At 45.7% G+C, this 17,557-nt stretch overlaps 1 long non-coding RNA gene across 1 annotated transcript; it reads left to right on the forward strand.

Moving 5' to 3' along the window:
- Positions 1-342: 342 nt before the first annotated feature.
- LOC142055833 (uncharacterized) lies at positions 343-9,553 on the forward strand. The gene is made up of 3 exons (XR_012660080.1): positions 343-511; positions 625-797; positions 6,870-9,553. It is a non-coding gene; the product is annotated as an uncharacterized LOC142055833 (long non-coding RNA).
- Positions 9,554-17,557: the final 8,004 nt, after the last annotated feature.

Consider the following 17,557-nt stretch of genomic DNA (forward strand, 5'->3'; position numbering starts at 1 on the left):
ACAGATTTACCCAGCTGGGTCACTGGAAGCCAGGGTGCAAATACCCAGGTTGTGCTGCATAGGCTTCGGCTGGTGGAGCCTGGGTGGTTTTCCACCCCTGCGATGGGAGAAAGGGTTGGCATCTCAGATGTTGCAGAGAAGGAGAAGCAGATGTTTTTAAATGGCTTCTCAGGTCAGCTTTGCTGTACTGTCCCACCCAGGGACTCCGTGCCCTCCAGCTGAGTGATAAGGGAGGCATGTTCTGAGAATGTTGGCTGTGATGGTGCAAGCGTCCTCTGGCTGCTCCTCCCGCTGACGGGACAAAGTCTAACCACAGCCAGAGGCAGTTGTAATGAGAAAGAGGAGCACAAAGGCAGAACAGCCTGGGCTGGGGTGGAGGAGCTGGCTGGCTGACTCCTCTAACAGGGACTATCGGCATGAATGCCCGATGAAACTAAAGCACAGCGCTGCCTGGAAACATATGACCACAAGGTGAACCAGGGAGAGCTGTCAGCAAGAACAGCAAGAGGAGGTGGGGCTGTTTGACTTGGCTCTGGGATACTGGTAAACTGAAGGAAATGTCAATAAACGTAAAAATGTCACTCTAATAATAGTAACTGACACTGCTGCTCCCTTTTTCATCAGAAATCCCAAAGCACTCGGTGGAGTGGTAGGAAGAAGATTGTTTAACCCACCAGGCGCAGGTGGACACCTCTGAAACAACAGCATGGGGAAGTCTAGACACAGGAACACCTAGGACGTGAGTGCAGAGCCTGCGAGAAAACCCCAGAAACACAGGGCTCACCTTCACTTTCCAGGTGAGCCATGCAAAAGGCTCGCCTTTTGAGTGTTTGAGAGTTTGAGCCACGCAAAAAGGCAGAATGCAGTTTTAGGTCTAGCCCAAAAGGCAGCTGTTCCCTGTGCATCAGGTTTTAGATCAGATTCACACAGGATCTGTTTGGAGGAAAAGGATCAGGAATATTATCACTGCTTTCTGTGGGGCAGTAAGAACATACCCTTCTCCAAGCCTGCTGTGACATGGAGCAGTATTTTGCTGTCGCTGGTTGATGAAACTGCACATCAGCAGAACACAGATCAGCTGGTCTAAGGGTTTCATTTTCTTGCTTTTAGACCTTATTGCTCCTCTTCCCAAAATCATTCTCCTTCACGTGGTGAAAGCTCTACTGTGGAAATGCCAAGAGCAGCTCTGTGAAAGCCCTGTTCTGAAATGATGCCCATGCACCACTTCACCAGTGAGTACCACTCATGCCCACCAAGCAGCCAGGATGCCTGGCGTTGTCAAGAACCTGCTGCTCCTGCTGGAGCTCACTCGCAGGAGCTCTGTGACAGTGACAGCAACATTGCCAGGGCAGCGTGCTGCGGCACGACTGCTCCCTGTCTCCTGGCCTGCAGCACACACTGCACTAGGCTGGAGCTCACGTGGAGAAAAAAGCCTTCTGAGCAACCCGTTTTTGCTATACCCTGGGGAGAAGCCTCCCTGCACTATGGATGCTCAGCACTTCTGAAAACAAATGCAGAGCTAGGAAAGTACATACACAGACATGCACTTTTTCCCTTGGTCAGGGCCCACAGATGTATCAGGTCCAATAGATGTGACACTTTGGTTTTGTTTGAAAAGAGCTCAGAGACCTAGCAACTAGCATGCACTTATTAGAGATGTTCATATTTCTGGCTGTGTCAGTGCTAAGATTCAGAGCTAATATCCTGGCAGTAAGCACAGAGAGAGCTTGCACCTCTAAGAGATATTCTTAGACAGCAAGGAGTTTAAGTGCTGTTTGCACTTGAAAGGATTTTCTTTGCAACCACAAATACAAGCCTGCCTGTGTATAAAGGGTTGAGAAGCTGCTGTATGATTCTGCAACGATGAAAGACGGTAGGCCAGCATGCTCTGAAGTTTGCCAGCCAAAAGCAGACAGGGCTTTTTCTCCCTTTGTTCCTGCCTCCCCACATATCTTTCACTGAGTGATTTATTTATTAAGAATATTACATTTCATTCAGCTTAGTATAAACCCAGAGAGTGCTGAAAAAGGGGAACGCAATATATGGGTAACTTATGGCTGCTGCCCTCTGATGCATCTGCAGCTTGCTATTAGGACAAATGCGTATAAGCAAAAAAGCTGTGTGAGCAAAGAGGCAAACAATAAAGTTCTATTAGAGAAAAAGCATCACCACTGTGTACTGGAAGGTACGTTGAAATAAATGCTAATAACTTCCTTGGAAAGAGTTTAGAAGGTAAATGTTCCTGAGAAGCACCTAGCAGATAGGTGTTCTGGCTACCAGGAGGAGGCTGTAGCGTTCATGTCTTCCAACTACTTACTAATACCACTTGAATGAGACAAGCAGAGGTTTCTTATTTACTGAACTAGAGAAAGATGCAATTCCAATATTTACAGTACTTGTAATTTAATTCTGAATCTTATAAATCTTATAATATTCTTTGTTCCACTTGAAGCCCTTTCACTTGGAGCCCTGTGAGTATATCAGAATCAGGGCTTTCATTTCTTGCAAGCAGGAAGTTTGCAGTTCTTGTGTTTTATGGGGGAAATCTTTAAAATATGGCCCAAAGGCTCAAACTCCCCCTGCCCCCAAACCAAACCGAACCAAACCCTCCCCTGCCCCCCCCCCAATAAATCAGGTAAAACCCAACAAATATCTTCATCTGGCAAGGCTGAAGCTATATACACACACCTTTTTGTCTGCATGGAGCAACTGACAGAGCTCTAATCTCTACATCACAGTCACGCTAGTTCAATTTGTTGAAAAGATGACTCCAAACCTTTGCCTTTACCCATCGTCCTATCGAACATCTAGGCACAATTTGAGGTTTTGTCTCCTGCGCCTCCCGTGCAGCCTGCTGAGATTTCCCTGGCGCCAGCCTGTGACAGCCTGGTTCTCCCCCTTGCTGCTCTGCTATTGCTCCCGCTGCTGCCTCCCTGGCAGCCGTGTCAAGGATGGTCCTCCCCAAGAGAGAGAAGGCTGAAAGAGGAGAGCCAAGCCTGGCAGAGCAACAGGCAAGGGCAAAATGCCAAGGGGCCCAAACTCCTCCCAGGCGTCCAACACTAGTGCTCTGATTGCCATCTTTTGAAAAGTCCTGCACTATTGACCTCTTGGTAACCAAGGCATCCGATGGAGGGACATGAAAGATGTCACCACTATGTGCCTTTTAACTCCTTAGAGGATCCTTAAAACATGACATAAACATCCCTCTAAGTGCAGCAAAGTTTTCTTTGGTCATACTGTAGGACCAGAGGGACTCCAGACTTGACATTTGTATTATCTTACTTTCATACAGCATTAATGTTGTGTAGAGGAGAGGTGCTGGAAAGAAGCACAACAGTGCTGCTACAGAAAATGAGAAGATGTTTCTGTATGCTGGGATCAGGCTTAGTACAACAAAACCAGCTCTGGTGTACAGCAGCCACGGTTCCTGGTGCACTGAAAGTTTGGGTATGCTAAAAAATGGGGATGCTGACACACTGGTCTGCACCATTCCAGCACAAAACTTGCTCTCCACTTAGGTGTCTCACATCAAGGGGATTATATTATCCTCAGGGACTATGAGAATGGGACCAGCCCTGTCTCCTGGTGCTCTGGGCAGGGCTCAGTGACAGCTTCCCTGGCTAATCATCAAGAACCTTTAATTTTCTTTCCTTGGTGGCACAATGCACCCTACCCCACTGCTCAGAAGATTGTTTCCAATGGGCTAAGTCAGTAAGACATCATACCTAATGGCAGAGGAGCGTGTTCTCTCCCTTCCCAGCACCGGCAGAACTTGTGAGCTAGAAATAGGTCCACTACCAAGGACTAAATAAGCAATTCAGGAACACCTGTAAAATTCAGGAGCCTGTACATAATGCAACCACAGAGGGCTTAGCCTCCTCCCCAGAGTGAGGTATGCCAAGACACACCGCCTGCTGCTGAAGGATGGACAGCAATGGCAAAAGGCAGCAGAGTCCAACTCCAGCCATTGGACTCCACAGTTTGGGAGCAGGAGTTGTAGTAATATCATTTCCGCTTTAGCCGTGACCTGTTGAACTGCTGGCCGATGCCAATGACTGTCATCCAGGAAAAAATGATAGCAGTGAATTGCTCAGTTAGTGTTAACGAGCCTTAAATAATCTAAATTTTCAGGATAATTAGACTGCCCCCATCCTTGGGCTTGTACCACAGCAACCTACCTCTACAGCACTGAAGAAAAAGTCTTGCCCTGCATCATCCCTGAGCCACCCAGCTTATTCTACAAAGACACCAATAGTGCAGTCCCCCGAAGAAACTCAGTGAATCCCACTTAGATAGCACTATTTCCCTAACTGTTGGTCACCAGGGCTGTATCCAGATTAGTAAACAAATAGGTCAAAGACTGCTCTCTGGCACTGCGGACAAGCAGCGCAATGCAGCCCACATCTGCCTGCCTAAACTCTCCTTTCCAAGAAAATGGGATGGCTTCTTCCAAACTGCCTGTTGGGAATGACCTGGGACATCCACATCCTAGGTCAGACCTTGGGTAGATCCATAACTCTAAGCAAACTATTCGCACGAGCACTTAGGTTATGCCTCCTTTTTTCTAACAGACTTCTTGAATCCAGATCTCCTTTCATAATGGTGTAAACCAATACAATAAAGCATGAACACAGGAAACAATAATAAAGCCTTGTTTTCCTGTGGCACAAGCAAGTTTCTTTTCTCTAGACATGTAGGGAAAAGAAGATTTTTTTTCATTTTGTTTTCTTCTGCATTTTCCAGTTTTGCAATTCGTAAAATCATTAGTATTACCCAGCTGCACTTCACGGAACGCTTTCAGATGAACGACGACTGATCGGATATGTATCCACCCCAACCTCCTGGCCTTGCTTTGCTTTACATGCCAGTATAAATCAGTGAAATCGCTATATAAAATCAGTGTGAGATCAGAAACAAGTCTAGGTGCAGCAACCATTACTAAAAGGAGAAAAAAGAGTCCTTCCTTCCATTATATCACATAGCATCATTTGCCAAACAACATGCCATGTTGCCTTCAGGCACATGATTAATGCCAATGCAGTCCCAATAAAGCTTACGAAGCACACAGCCCTGGTCTCCCTGGAGAGTTAGCAACAACAACGAGCAAAGCCTAAACGATGCTGTTCTTCGTCTTTCAGTCACCAGGGACTTCCAGCCTTTTCCTCATTTCTGAGTACTAATCTTTATTTCTTTTTCAGAGTAATGACATTTTTCACCAGTGAATGTTTTTATCAGCTGGCTACATCCAGAAGACACTGAGCGTTCATTTCAGCTGTCTCGTTGAAAGGATTTTGCCTTGGAGTGCCACTTCCATTTCCCTTTTTTCAATTTGCTTATTCTGTTATTTGCATATTGTTTTCCAATTCGTGGTGGTCAGGGTTTTCTTTGCTCTAAATACCAACCCCGAGCTCCCTTGCTGGGGCAAAGGGCTTTCTTGTAAAGTTATCTAAAGTATTCTGTGTGTCTTTTATGTGCAGCACTAGGCGCAAGTCCCTTTGTGACTGGGGGAGTGGCTAGTCAGCATTAGAACCAGCTAGAACATCAGTTTTTAATACAGGGAGGAACAACAGTTAGCCTAGATTTATAGTAACTCATGTCCAAATCCAAATGATTTTAACCAGGCAGAACTCCCAGGGGCCAAATTCTCATTTGCACGAAAACCTCTTTATACCAGTCTGGCGGTGGAAAGAGACCTTACAGAGGCTACAGATATTTAAGGCCCATTTCCAGTGCCAGAACACTGTAAATCCTTCATTGAAGGATCACCTCCCAGTTCCCATGTGTTTGGCCTGACTCTGAAGTTACAGTTCTGACCCACTGTGACTCTTATTCCTGGACACTTTACAATATCAAACAAGGCACTTCACAAACCAGGCATTTCACTGCCTGTTCAGAGGCAGCCATTTGCAGTGATTCTATGTGCGAGCAACAGTAACGTCTGTAAAGTCTGTAGGCCAAGAAGTAAAAAAAATCTTTTCCCTTTGATCCTCCAGAGGTAATTTTTGTATGAAAAAAAAAAATGTAGCTGCTCGGCCTAAGATCTAGCAGCACTCTAAGATTTCAGGAACCACAGTCCGTCCAGCGGCCACGCATCGCCCTTCCCAGCAGTGGGGGGAAGGCAGGCACGGAGGCGCAGGGTGTGTGCTGCTGGCATGCTGCGGGGCCCAGCCCAAACCTCCAGCCTCAGACCACTCGGGTGGATAGAGCTGATGGGCAGGATATCCACGTTTACTTTATTCATGTGTGCCTGTTTCTGTTCTCTGGTAGGTAGGTAGGTAGGTAGGTAGGTAGGTAGGTAGGTAGGTAGGTAGGTAGGTAGGTAGGTAGGAAGGTAGGTAGATAGATAGATAGATAGATAGATAGATAGATAGATAGATAGATAGATAGATAGATAGATAGATGATTAGATAAACAGTGCGTGTGTGTGCATTAATAGCATACTTTCTTTGAGTGAATGAAATATGCTGTGATTAGCAATTGACTAAATCAAGTGTAGCCATTCTTTCTTTTACCCATTCTGGAACATGCTTATTAGAAAACGCTTACCGATTGGGCCAGAAGCGATTTTTATAAAGGCTGCTAATAAAAATTCCTAGCTGCAGTTTCCTGGAGAGCCCTGCATATGCACTGGAGAACAACAGGGAATCAGGCACCTAAATCTTCAGTGGTACAGCTGAATAAATACAAATTCAGTATGTTTTGTACTGTCAGCAAGGTCTGACATGATGCAAGACACTGAAAAGGTAGTCAAGTGTAATGGATTAGGGCATTAGTTGAGCACGTACAGGCGATGAGGCAAACAGGTAGCGCCATTTCAGGGGATATATGAATTTTAAAGTGTGAGTGAAGAGAACTACTGTTTTTTACAGCACCATCCACTGTCCGTCCCTGGAGGCAGAAATCAAGATGTGATGAGCCAAAAGGCTGATCTGGGGTGGCAGATCCATCTTTGCCATGGGAAAAACAGATATTTCACTACAAAATGACATCATCTTTAATAGCGTGGGATCTGTCACCAGCAGCTGTAAACAGAGACTGATTTACGAGCCAAGCAGCTTTCTCAGACAGCAAGACTTGATTCAAATTTGTGATCCTAGACCTTTGTAGAAGACATCTTAAAGTACCCTGACTTCATGTAACTCCTTTTAAAGTTACCCAGCAACAAATTTCCCCAGACTCAGCAAATCTTCTGACCCTCTAACCTGGCGATTTCTACTTTACCAGCAGTTACTTGGGAAAATCTCTCTGATGCCAGGGTCTTTAAAATGAAGGCTTACATGCAGGTGGGGGCCAGTTCTGCAGCACTTAAGGCTCCTGCTCATTTCACGCTATGTCATATGCATTGCTCTAACATGCCTCTCTAAAACATTGTGACTGATTTTGGACCCTGAGCACAGACTTGCGTTCCAGCAGTTGAAGTGCATGCCGTGGGCTCCAGCCTCACACCTCCCTGGGGCTGGGGATGCCGCTCGTGCATTCACAGGCCCCACGACACAGCCTGTCTCCCGCTGCAGGGCTTTGTACGTCAGGCTGGGCTGATGTGATCTGCCAACACTGATCTCGCTCCTGTACAGTCACGAAGGGGGAGAGAGAGAGAGGTGCTGCCTTGCAATTGCAAGGGCCACCCTGCAAATCACCCTACAAGCCAGCACTCTCCTTAGGGACAACTGAGACCCATATCCCTTTGCACTGGAGTTGTCTGATGTATCCCCCGCTGTGATGCCCAATACAGTGCTATCTCATAGAGCACATAAGGTGATGCTGTAAACAAATGTGTTACAGCATCTCTCTGCGACTGTGGTTGTGTGCAGATATGAGAAAACTGTCAACGTAAGACAAGTTGCCCATTATGACAATGCTTTATATACTAGAGACTTCCAGCTGAACGATCTTAACAGCGTAAGAGTGGCTTTATCTGGCTTAGTTTAAGTACTTCCAAATTTGACATAAGATAAAACAGCATAGGGCTTCTCATATTAAAATAGCTTATATTGCTAGACTGGTATAAACTTACACCTTAAATTATACCAAAAATTTTCATGCGCCACTATCTTACATGCAAACAAGACAGTAGTATTTCAAATAGAGACTCAGAATCAGCTCCTGTAAATTTTAGAGGCTGTTCCCTTGAAGGGGTTTATTAAATAAACCCTAAGAACAAACAGGAGGCAAATGACTCCTTACAGAAGAGTATTACTGATGATCTTTACCCTACAGGAGGATGACAGTGGAATGCTTAAGCAGTGCTAGTGCTGCAGCTGAACTTTGAAACACTGCCACCTCACGTCGGCTTAGCAAGGAGCACAATCCAGGCCAGCCTCCCAGTGCCCTTGGTAGAGATTCCCCTGGTGTTTGCCTGCCAACATATGGCACAGCAGCCTCCCTCCCAGAGGCATTGTTGTCCACATTATTGTTGTTATTTTTTAATTGAAAATCATTAATAATGCCCATTACTGCTTTACAAAGACAGCACGCACTCTCCCTTTGCAGGTTAGGCATCCAGAAAAAATGAGCTATAAAGCCAGATACTGGTATTTGCTATTTCACCCTGGTATCTCCATTGCGTTGGATACACGGGCTTCTCTTGAGAAGGTGTGAGGCACCAGAATATCATTCCTCCTTCTTCCTGACTCCACAGAAATGCTTCAGGGAAAAGCTGGACTGGACAGACACTCACGGCATGCCGAGGCCATGACTCCGAAGGAGAGCTGTCCCCCACAGACGGATTTCCCTTGAGGAAGGGCAGTAGTGTAGAAACGCCTTTCAGGCCCTCTCGGCCGGGCAGCTGCAGGCAGATGGACGGAGCTGCTGGGCCAGGAAAACGGAGCTCTGAGCGGTGCTTAGAGGCTCTAGTGCATTCTGCAGTGGGGCTTGCTTTATTTTCCACAACTTCTGAGCAAGAACTGAAGCGTCTCTCTTCTGTATCAGGGACACAACCAGTGAGCAACTTCTGGCATGATTATTGGTTTTAATATACAGCAGACAGCTAAAATGGGTGCTGTGATTTTGTGGTTAATAGGAATGCTTCTGTGTATAATACTTTGGTTATCCAACTCTTCTGCAAAAGGAACTTTTTTTTTGTACCTGACCCATGTTTAGCAGTGTTTACATTACAGGCTGAAGAGCAGGACTGAGACTCTTCGTGTCTCTATTGCTGGCTAAAAGACTTCAGCACAAAGCAGCCAAACTTCTTAGGAAGAGCAGAGCTTGGGGATCTTTATCCAGTGGGAGCTGGGTCCATCCAGACTGCAGCAACGCGCGCATCAGCCCTACCAGCAAAGTCGGTGTGGAGGTTCCCCTCCCAGCAAGACCTGAGGACTGCCTAAGGTGGCCTTTTCACATATGATCCTGCCTGAAAACAAACCACTTCTTGCTTTTTGGACAGTTAGCTTTCAGCCTGTTTAGCTTTCAGAGCCAGCTCACAACACAATCACTCTAGTGCTGGTTCAGGGTGATCGGAGGGGGAAGGAAAGGTATAAACCAGGACAGAAAGGAACGTTTTCTCCATTGTCTTCTCTGGCTGGTGTAATAAACTCTCTGATTTTTTTGTGTGCTTGTTTGTACCAGTTTTCTCCCGTTTTAACACAGATGAAGTGGGAGTCCCAGAACTTAGATTTGGTGTGCCGTGGCACCCAAAAAAGTGAGAGCAAGACACCTAAGTGGTTCCCCTGCACAAGGAAAATCTGCTGGTGCTGGCTGGACCTGGCCTGAGGATGGAGAAGGCTACACAGCTGTGCGTTACCTGCTGCAGCGTTTGAATGTGTATGCATGGGCTGAATTAAGTGGGCTTGTGGAGTGGGCTAGAGCTCCCCCAGCATCCTCCTCTGCTGTCCCCCCCAGTTGTTTTGTATCTGCTAATCTTATACATATATGTGTGTGCATTATTCCTACACACAGGGGTTGCAGAAACAGTCCCTATTTGGATATGGTAAGGTGTCCAGTTCAGCAAAATGCATAAGTGTGTGTTTAACTTCATGCTCTTAACACTAGGTGTAACGTCAGTTTATGCTTACTTTGGGAGGCATAATTCTCTCTTCACCTTGAGTAGTCACCTGCTTGATCCCCTCTTTGAGCCTCTCTGAGATACTCCGGCACCTACAGAGCCTGCAAACACGTTGTGCAAGGAGTGCACCGAGCCTAGAAGTGCTCCCCTGGCTCCTGTGAGCGCTCGGTGGGGACAACTGACGCTGGCGGCTCCCTCCCTGGGCCCTGGGGACTGCAGCCGTGCCCCGGCGCCAGCCAGCTGTAGGTAAGCGGTAAGGGGCTTATAGGACACAGGTGGGGGAATCCAGAGTGAAACAGGACAAGTGTCAATAAATAAAACCTGGAGGAGCCATGAGGTGGCACTGGGGAACTGCACAGCACACGGCAGAGCAGGCAGATTAAGGGCCTAATTAAAACAAAACTCAGGCACTGGGCCAGACCTAGCAGCCCTACTTAGGCAACTAGAACAGGCTCAAATTCCATATAAACAGGCTTGAAAGGTTGTCAACAGTCCAGAGGTGTGGATTAAGGGCAAAGCAGCATCTAGATGCTGAATAGAGAGGTGTTTAAATCTACCTTAAGTTACATAGGTGCTTACGCGCTTCCCAGAACGGGTGCCAAGGACAGCCTCAGCCCCTGGGATGTTACCTTTTCCAGTCACCACTCACCCTTCAGAGGGTCCCCATGGATGAAACTCCCTCATTTTCAGTTTGATGGACACTCCTGCATGGAAAAGTAGGAAGGGTGGAAAGTGGGAGCCTGTTGCAGTCCAGCCTCAGGCCAGCTTAAAATCTCAGGGAACCATATCCTTTAGTAGCAAATGTTTCAGAGTTTGAGATGAGAATTTCTGCTATGGAAAACTGAAGAATAATCTGTCCCTTTGCCCATGGGGAAAGTCTTTTCCAAACTCTGGTCTGTTAAAAGCTGCCTTAGGTCATGTAGCACAGTGATTTATATTTCCCATTACCCTATCAAATGTAACAGTTTTCATTATCTGCCTAAATGGTTAATCCTTCTTGACATTCAGCTTCTATTATGGGATAAATTCTGACATGTTGTAGCTGCTTTGGGCCATTCTGTTCATCTCCAGTACCCAGAAATCTGGATTATTTTTCTAAATATAGAATTTCCAGGTGGAATAGATGCAATTGCCCTTCCCATCCCTCCACGCTAGGGTTGCTTGTCTGGCGTGGTCATCCTCTGCTGTCTTTTTGACAGTAGATTGTCAGGGAAAGCAGGACTAAAATGAAGACCTGACTTCCGGAGTGGTGGCTTGCAGATATCCACGCTTTAAAAGACATGGCCGCATATGTCGGTGTAGTTAATACCTTTGCCTGAACAAACAGGTTTCCCCCTGCAATGAGACAAGCCTCCCATGCAGGTATCTAGAAGTTACTTTTGCACATTGGAAACATCTGGTAGTAGGTGGATTAAATAAGCCAGAAATTGAGCTGGGAGGAGAGGAAGGAGACAAGGATAGGAAGGAAACTAAGCTAGCAATTAGGTCCATATATCTGTTACTGTGCAAGCTGAAGTGGGAGGAGGTGGAGTGAAACATTGTTTGTTTGGGTTGTCAGGAAGAAGAGAGAATAGAAGCCATGGCAAAGAGGGAAGAACAATAAATATAGATGAGTTCAAGTACTCTTTGAATCTGCATACCAGTTTTGAGACCAAAAATGCTCACAGCAGACCAGGACTTCTCTATCGACTCATCACAGTGCCATCTTATTTTCTGAAGACAGGAGGGGAGTGATGATCCCTCCTTCAAGGCAAGAAAATTCCAGGCACCCCAGAGGCTCCCCAGCACAAGCATGTGCACATGCACGCATGCACACGTACACATGCACACACAAGCAAACAACGAGCACACACATGCACACAGCGTGACAGGAAAATGTTCAGAATTGCATTTAGCATCTTAGGAAACCTCGGAATTACAGACCGTGAAAATAAATCTGTGCAGACTGCATTGGTATTGAACATCTATGCCCACCAGCCGCTCGGTAGCCATCTGTCCCTGCCACTGAATACCAAGCAGGAGCGCTCCATATATGCTTGCCCAATTGCAATTCTGCTCACCTTAAGTTTGGGAGAAGCAGAAAACACCATCAGAATGACAAGCTGACAACAACAATACTGCAACAATATGCTGTGGGAGAAGGAAAAGGAGAGAAAGAAAGGACACTTCCAGAAGAGATCAAGATGTGATGCTGACGTTATCACACTTCAGGGAGAGGGCTGAAACCATCCAACTTATTTCATTTTAAAACCTTAGGTTAATTCAGATTTCCATTCCCAAAGGTAAGCAGCCAATTTCCTTTCTCCATGAGTAATTCAGCCTTGCTGTGTATTTACTCTTTTATATGTCATCTCCACCTTAGTGTGTAACAGTTCATTTTGGACAACATCTCCTCAAGGTTCTGGAAAACGTCTTTCTCTTTCCTAGTACAAAACATTTTCAAATTTCTTCAGTTTCTAGATCAAAGCTATTGGACTGAGTCCAGGAAAAGTGGGGGTTTTTTTAGCCTGCGGCTGTATATCAATCAGCCTGTCACCAAAGGTTTCTGGATCAAATGTTAACACTGCTTAGGAAGACGTCCATAAGTTATTGAACATCTCAGCACAGGAAGAAGGAAGCAAAGGGTGACTCAAATAAACGCCAGGATTCCTTGTTTTCAGCAAGACAGAACCAAATCTCTTCACAACTTTGCCAAAACCTACGACTGAAGGCACAGGGAAACACATGTCGTAGCTTAACGCAGCTGTCCCTGAAGCCCACGAAGACACCCTTGTAAGGCTTTTGTGGTCTTTGGCTCAGTCACAAAATGCAGACAAAACACTGATTGGAAAAAGGACCGTGCAGAACTCAGTAGAGAAGTGACACCCTGTCAGGGCAGGCTGATAGGTTAGGGATCAAGCTAAATGGGGTATGAACTTCTCCAAAATGCAGGTTGGAGGGAAGTGTTTTATTCCTAGAGAAAGAATCTCTGAAAATGTTGGAGCCAGGTCCAAGTTACCTCAAAATTTGGGAGACGTTTGGGTTCAGGATTCTGTCTCACATTTATCCTAAGTATAAATAAGGGGAGTACTGAGGGAAGGTGTCCTTTCAGTAATCTAGTCACTGGTGCTGAGCACAAGCTAAAGGAAACTGGAAATATGCACCAGATCCCAAACTTCATGTTCAAGCTTGAAATTAAATTTCTCCCCTGCTAAATTCCAGGATCTAGCTCTTCCGAGTGTGAAATAAGCCACATTAACTGAACCAAGAAAATAAAAAACGAGACACCCCTCTCATGCCAGGCTGGTGCTGATGGGGCGAGAAGCTGCTTCCGTAAGACAAGCTTGCTTTATACTCCCTGCAACTAATAAAATAAAGGCCTAGCTACACTAGCATTTTAGATGATAACGGAGGTATAATTTGCAAAGGTCTAGTCAAAGGCTGACTCTTTCCCTCTTCTTATACCAAGAATACAACAGCCGTACAGAAACTGAGCTGGAACTTGCTAGAAACTCCATCTTTGACCTGGACAAAAGTGCCTTCCCCCCCACCCAGTTCACAGACGTTTAGATAAGGATCCTCTTTTTCTGCCTGGAGCTGACTGCTGTCAGTCTCATCAGACATGCAACATGCTCGAGAACTTGTACAGGGCAGAATTTTGCCAGAGGGCAAGATCTGGCCCAGGGTATGAAAGCTCCAAACATCCAGGGTGGAGAAAAGCAGGCCTCGCAGAGAGGCATCCCTGAAAGCAGTAATAAAAAGGTAATCTTCCTTCCTTGCCATAAAATAAAACAACAAATGGTATTTGCGGTGCTGACAGAACTTGCTGTTTGCTGAGGGTGAGATATAGCCGTTGGCTGTTCAGCTAGTGCAGATAAATAAGCAGATATCAGAGTAAAGGTCAATGAAGTATTTGTCCTATCCCTAAATTACACAAGAGTATGTCATCATGTGGATCGTAGCTCAGCATAGCCGCTCTGGGTTGTGTTTTAAGAGAGCTAGTTCCTGTCATCCCAGAAGCCAACATTCCTGCTTTTGACATGCAAAGGGTAGCGAGTAAAATTCAGGAGGCGCCTCCCAGAGAGAGCGAGCTCCCGAACTTTGTCATGGGAAAAGGGCTGCTGGCCAAAACAACTGTGTCAGCAGCACGTGTACATACTCAGAAAGTACATTTTATTAATCCATGATTTTGTCATCAGAGAATGTCAGAAAGCAAACACAGAAAACCCCTCCACATAGTTTACCCAAATATGTGGCCCTGCATAGTCCGGGAGGAGAGAGGGAGTGGGGACGGAGGAGTTTTATGTGACCGAAAGAGCTTTTTTCCAGTGTGTGGCCATACTAAATATGAGAAACATGAGTAAGAGCCATGGGAGAATGTGAGGAAACCTCTTTGGAGCAGTGAGAGGTCAAATCCTGTTTCCTGGGACACAAACCTAAATGGAGGGCATGCACTATTGAACCTGAGCATAGATGTGGTCCAGTGGCTCCGTACTGGCTGGGTTGAATGTGGCTGGACACAAATGCCAGTGCATCACTCACTCCTCTCTGAGAGAGCCCTCCTGAGTTCCTACGATACATTGGGTTTTATTTCCTTGCATCACAGTGAAGTGTTCCTGGGGAATCATTATATTGAATAGGATATGGAAATGATGATTCTGACTCGTTATTTGACAACTGCCATAGTGCTCTGAGGCCCCAGCTGCAGCTGGAGCTCCGCCGTGCAAAGCATCGGGCCATGTGAAGAAAACGCCTTTCCTGGCTTTTGGCATCCCTCTCCGTCCTGAGGAAGGGTCTCTCTGAGGGGATGGTCTGCAGCCCCATGCTCCCCCTCCTCAAGGTAAGAGCCTTCAGGTGGGCTCAGGACTCCAGCACAAGCTCTGCTCCACTAGATATGTCTGTGAGCCCATCTTCTGCCTTTGCCTCGTCTCTGTTCATCATCTCTGACTTCCCAGACCCTCAGCAAAAAGGAAACATATCTGCTTCGTGACTCTGTGACTTCACAGAGCAAAATTCCTCCTGCAGCTGGCTCTGTGCCCTACATTACATCACTAGAAAGTGGGATAATACAAGGCTGGGTCTATCTTCGTATGCTGTCAAGATTTTTGGGACAGTAATGTTTTCCAAGCCTCCTCCACTCCTCTTCAGGAGGTGGGAACTGCGAGCCTTGGAAAACCAGATGCTCAGGTATGTAATTCAGGCACAAGGCTGGGGCAGTGAATCAAAGACAGTGCAGGAAAGGATCTTGACTCTCACTACCATGAATGAGAGAAAACTGAAACCTGTGGCTCCAGCCCGTCAAGTATTTATGCTCTGATATAACTCAAACCTCCCAGGAGATGCTGGGTCAAGACAGGAGAAATAGACAACTTATGACATTCCTAACGTATCCATCTCCCCCCTGCCCCAGTGTGTAGCTGGCATTTATGTTAGCAGCAGATTTTACTCGGACAAATTACCTTTCCTGCAAGCTACTATGATGATTCCTGATTCTCTGCATGAGAAATAAGAATGCATACAACAGAAAAGTCAGATGGGATGGAGTAGGAAATGGAAAAAACCTTCCTTAAAAAAGATTGTGTATCCACAGCAGCAAGTTATCCCAGACCAATAACTTCAGCTAGGTTGAAAAATGGTAGAGCAGCTACATGGTGCCAGCTGAAGAGAGGTAGTTGTTCAAAGAGTTGTTCAAAAAGTTGTTGAAACATTTACAAGACATGCCAGAACCGTTACAAAAACACCATCTAAGGACCAGCGTCTTCTCCCCTGAGACAGAAGATGAGACATCACTTGTTACTTTCTTCTGGAAAAGGCCCTGCTACAGAAACACCCACATTTCAGAGAGGTGCTGGTGGCCTGATGCCAGCGAGATCAGCAGATGGCAGGTGACGTCTGCGTGGCAGATGCACTAAGGTGCTGGGTTCTTCTAGTGGGTAAGAAGCTCTGCATTTGCCATGGTTAAGAAAACACGACTTCCACCAGAAAACAGCTCTTCCAAAATGGGAAGCTTGCCCTTGCTGCCTGTCTGGCCCAAACTCAGACTTTGAAACAGTTATCTGTCACAAGTCACAGCATTTCTTCCTCAGCTTTGGTGTAAATGATCCACACTCTGCCCCAATTATCTGCCTGGATTATTCAGATCACTTACAGTGCCCAAGAGCGACCGGCATCCCGAAGTGAGCCTTGTTGTCCCCCAGTGACACCTCTTGCAGGCACACATGAGAGCAAGGCATCGCTGTCCCCAGAGCAGAAGACTGTGCCCCTTGGGCAGTCAGAAACAGGTCCCTCATATGGCAGAGCAGAAAATAACCACTAGAAAATCACAGCCTTTTGTTTTACTAATTAACACTTCCCAATTTAGCTGCTCCTAGACAATTGCTGTGTTTTTTCCCTCCTCCACTGTGGCAGCTGCTACTTCTTTACTTTTCCGAGCCTGCTTTCTGGCCACCGTTCGGCAGCTGGCCAGCCAGGGAGCAGGGGGACGCTGGAGCAGCAGGGTACATGTGCTTTCCCACAGCCTCACTTCTGGGGAATTACTAACACTGACTAAATACAATCACTTTGTGAATATGATATATGCTGTATATGCTTTCACAAAGGCTAGAAAAACTGGCTCCCAGGAGTTTTACAACTTCCTCTTAATTAATAAAATTGCATGAAATAAGATTTAGGTTTCATTTCAAGCTTTTTCTCTCCTTGCGCATGAAGATATAATTTATTTGGTATGATCAAAAAATATCTTTAAGCTTGCTAAGTTTCTATAAACCTTTCAGAAAGCAAGAGCTAGCAGGTTTGTGAAGGACATTCTGTTTAAGGCATTTATGTTTAATAAGAGATAGATGCAGCATCATTTTTGATCTTAATAAATGTAATGCTATTAGAGGTTTTCCAGTTTACTAGGATACTTATGAGGGTTTATTTGAATGATGATATATTTATTATTTCTCTATTTGTCAATCAGCTTTGAAAATGAAGTGCTGGGTAGAAGAGATGTATAATTATGTGCATCCACATGGGGAGATCTGTGTGTTTTGTACACAGACGAGGCAAGCCTTGTCTTTAAAAGCAGCTTCTGGCCCCAGCCGGGGCATCACTAGAGCTAAAGTTTGGGAGCATTTTTGGGAGCATTTTTAGGAGCATTTGAGGAACTTTCCGTTAGGGGTGACGCTGATGATTCCTGGTTCCAACCATAGTGGCCAGATGTCTGGAACTACCGGAAGCCCAGTTGAAATTAACTGTTTTCTATGAGCTTTATTTTTTGGAAGGATGGATCAAATTAATCATATTATTAAAACAACGGTGAGGAATCCAATGACTGCAAGCACAGGGCATTGGTCCAGGGAGAGTTAGATAATTAATTGCAGTTGCTGTAAACCGACTTGGGCACACCTGCTAAACTGGGGAAGCCAAAGCAATATTTATTTTGACACATTTTTGTGGGAGAATGCTTGGAAAGCTAGGGATATTGTAACGTTACTAGTTTATGTAGTTTTAAGTCTGAATTGTCCACAAATGATTGAATTTCACTGAGCTGTTAATACATGAGACTTACGTGTATCCTATTAGGGCTATTAA

Source organism: Phalacrocorax aristotelis, chromosome 3 (genome assembly GCF_949628215.1).
Source record: "Phalacrocorax aristotelis chromosome 3, bGulAri2.1, whole genome shotgun sequence".
In the NCBI taxonomy this organism is placed as follows: Eukaryota; Metazoa; Chordata; class Aves; order Suliformes; family Phalacrocoracidae; genus Phalacrocorax; species Phalacrocorax aristotelis.